The sequence below is a fragment of the Curcuma longa genome, chromosome 3 (assembly GCF_044706935.1).
Source record: "Curcuma longa cultivar G26 ecotype Majalengka, Jawa Barat chromosome 3, ITB_CL_G26_1.1, whole genome shotgun sequence".
Lineage (NCBI taxonomy): Eukaryota > Viridiplantae > Streptophyta > Magnoliopsida > Zingiberales > Zingiberaceae > Curcuma > Curcuma longa.
This window is the reverse complement of record NC_133863.1, coordinates 19,039,760-19,043,267: the sequence shown is the minus strand read 5'-3', so window position 1 is coordinate 19,043,267 and position 3,508 is coordinate 19,039,760. Positions and strand designations below refer to the sequence as shown.

Here is a 3,508-nt window from a genome sequence, read left to right as displayed (position 1 = left end):
AGATCATTAAATCACACCTTCGATCACTTGGAAAATGTTCCGGTTCCTTGGAAGTTCTGACTCTCCAACTAGTTGCTCAGATCCCATCTAGTTGCCTGGAATCACAAAGTAGCTTCTTTTGATATAAAGTTAATACAAAAGAGTAGTAATTCAAAAAACAAGTTTTGAAGAACACTCATTGCCCAAAACTTGGCTTACCTTTGCCTAGTATTTTCAGGATTTTATCAAATTTTCAACTCTCAACTAATCCACCTGGACTTTCATGGCCAAGACCTCAGTTCCTAGTTTGTAAAATACCGGAGACTAATTAATTAAAACCTAATACAATTAAATAGGGTATTAGGGTTAAGGGCTAATGGGTTAATGGGGGTAATAGGTTGGACCCGTTAACGTCGAATAAAAAGATCCGGTTGGGAAGCTACAGTAGCATCCCGATCGCTGCTTCTCCTTTCTCTCGATCGCGCGCGACGCCACTGCTCATCCTCTCTTCTCCGACCGAGCGTCGTCGTGCCAAGGAGGAGGTGGAACCACCGACGACCGGATCTGTGGGTTGGAGGCTTCGGTTCTCGCCGGAGGGAGCTCGGATCGGCGAAGGCAGCGACGAAAGGGGCGAACCGAGGAGAAAGAAATTGGTAAGAATCGGAGCTTATTTTCTAGGCTCGGTTTGGGTTGGTTTCTAGGCTTAGATCTAGGGTTTCTTATCTTCAGATCTCAGATCGGGAGCTAGATTCAGGATTGGCCGCCTGTGGGACTTGATTGATCTCGGTTTCGCCGTGAAGAAGAAGAAGAGAAGAAGCAGAATCGGTAAGTTCCGATTTAGCTAGGGTTCGGGTTTTGCTTGGTTTATGAGCTGATTTCTGTGAATTACTTCGATTCTTCTTAGATCTTGACCGATGTTGTTCCTATAGTTCATTAATGTAAGCTGACTTGATCGTAGCTTGAAGAAGCTTCGGTTGCAACAAGAAAGGAAGAACTGAGGTGAGGTTTAGTTATCTGAAGTTGGATTTCCTTGTTGTTTTGGATCTAGAATGTTGATTTCTGATTTTGATGGGATTCACAGCTTGATTTGTTGGAATACGATCTGTGGGTTTCGGCTGTGAAGGAAGAGGAAGCAGAATTGATCGGAACTGATCTGAGGTGAGGTTCTCTTGTTGAATCTGATTAGTTTGATTCCTACAGTGGGTTAAGGTGCTTGATTCTGATTGGAGATTTCTAGGGCACAGTTGCTTGAGGTAAGGGATTGAATAGTAAATGCTAATGAATTAGGTTTTGGTTGATGTAGGAAGCTTCTGATGTATTAATCAGGAATTAATGTAGGATTAAGGAATGGTTGGTGTTGATACTCATGATGGTTGTTTCATTATGGTTGGATGAACTAGATTTATTGGTTGATCTAATGGCATGTTAAAATACGAATTGGATTGGGTATATACGTTGGGTTAGGATTTATTATGATATAAATGCAATAGAATGATGTATTAGTGTGGTAGTAAATGTTGAATTTTCATTTATTGCAGGACCTTGATTTATTGGTTCTATTACGCGGAGTTTCATATTTTATGGGGGGTTCTAGTTGTCTACGACCGACTGATCAGGTGGGTACCCTGTACTTGGTCAATACAGGCTTTATGTAGTGCATGATCTTTTACTATTGATATCTGTCATGTTGATACTAGTGCCTCTTGAGCTATTTATCCTGTTGATACTGTTGATACTTGTTGCTTGATACTTTTCAGTTGACCTTTAAGATGATCTGATATTATTCTGTTGATACACCTGTCATCCATGTTAGTATCTATTTGATACCCTATACCTTTGTTGTTGTTATATGTTGGTTGACCTTGGATTGACCTATCCACTATTAGAACAAATCCTAACTTTTGTATCCATGATCTATGTTGACCTTAGTTGATTCCTGTTGTACATGCTGATTTATAGTAGTTATTACATGTTGGGATGATTATCATTACATCCATATTAATTGTTGTCGTTGTTGTCGGTGGATCTTACCTGCACCGTGTTGTGGTGCCATATAGGTAAGAGGTTGCACTACTATTGGGTGTAACCAGGACTGGCTATAGTCCCCTCCTGTCACCCTGCCTGCTCCCCACTTGACATATAGTGGTTTGTTGTTGGAGGCTGACAGTATGTCCTGTTTGGCGCCTCAACTTCACTGCCCTATGGGGGTGACTAGGGGTGGCGAGTGCAGACAGTGACTTGCATTTGATTGGCTATGGTTGTTATAGCTTTACATGCACCGTTGGTAGGTTGATATATATATTGATAGTTTACTTTAATCACATGCTATGATTGCTGCATTAATATGCTATGATTGCTGCACTATGTGTCATGTCATACATGATACATATAGATTTCTTTATCTGTTGCATAGTATGACTTATTCTTGATCACCCTGCTGATATATCATGATATACCTCTGATTCATGATACCTGTTGATTATCTATACCTGTTGTACAACAGGATTTATACCTATTCTGTTTTGTTGATATACCCTGATCCATGCTGATACTTATTAACTGTAGTTTATTTCTTACTCAGTCTATTCCTACTCATTTCAGTTTGATTCTTATATTATTTCTGCTGTTGTACCTTACATGCACTTCTTCCTGTACCCACTGAGCATCTGATGCTCACTACCCAGACCCTGGGGTTTGTATTTGATTATCTCCCCAGGTAGCCATTAGGTGGTTGATACGTGGAGCTTGGAGAGCTAGCCGGCTGGATACATCTCACGACAGAGGATATATATGTCAGTTGTTTTTTAGAGTTTTATGGATTTTATAGTATTCGATATGGTTGTAGACACTTATTCATGGTTTTGGATTGTATTCGGAGATTGTAATACCCGAATTTTCCTTCGATAATTTCTGGATAAATAGTTATGTATATGATAGATTGATGATGATAAAAAGAAATGAATAATTATGATTTAAGAATGTTGCTTTAATGGGTTAACGCATAAAGGCTTTGCAAAAAGAAAAAGAAAAAGAAAAAGAAATGTGGAGGCGCCGGGGATTGATCCTTGGACCTCCAATATGTAGCAAGCCAAGTTAACCATATGAGATAGCAATTAATTGTTGTCAAAAGAGGGAGGGCAATGCTTGTTAAACTTGAGGGTTAATGGAAATTCATTAACACCCAACGGAGAGGAAGTAGTGGGCCTGTTACGTGGGGGTAATGGATCGTAACTGCTAACCCTCTTTTCTTTATAAACCCTTCCCCTCAAACCTTTTCTTTTTTTTTCGCCGTTCCCTTCCTTTCTCTCTCGCTCTCTGCTCTTGCTCCCCTCTGATTGAAGGCGCCGAAGATTTTGAAGTCCCCAACCAGAGGTTTCGAAGGAAGCTAGGGAGATTAAGGAGAAGACTCTATAGTATAACCTTTGTAAACTTCGGAAATTTCAGTAAGTTCCCTCTCACCTGTAAGATAATAGTTACGCATGCCAAAATGTATGATGTCTTCCCTGAATGGAGATGTTAGAACGTAAGT

At 40.1% G+C, this 3,508-nt stretch overlaps 1 long non-coding RNA gene across 3 annotated transcripts; it reads left to right on the top strand.

Moving 5' to 3' along the window:
* The first annotated feature begins 438 nt into the window (after positions 1-438).
* On the top strand, positions 439-2,854 carry LOC141825256 (uncharacterized). Of its 3 annotated transcripts, none has more exons than XR_012601490.1 (6): positions 439-632; positions 709-804; positions 938-978; positions 1,061-1,137; positions 1,518-1,595; positions 2,696-2,854. It is a non-coding gene; the product is annotated as an uncharacterized LOC141825256 (long non-coding RNA). The 3 variants fall into 3 exon arrangements; XR_012601488.1 differs by having other exon boundaries at positions 909-978; XR_012601489.1 differs by having other exon boundaries at positions 884-978.
* Positions 2,855-3,508: the final 654 nt, after the last annotated feature.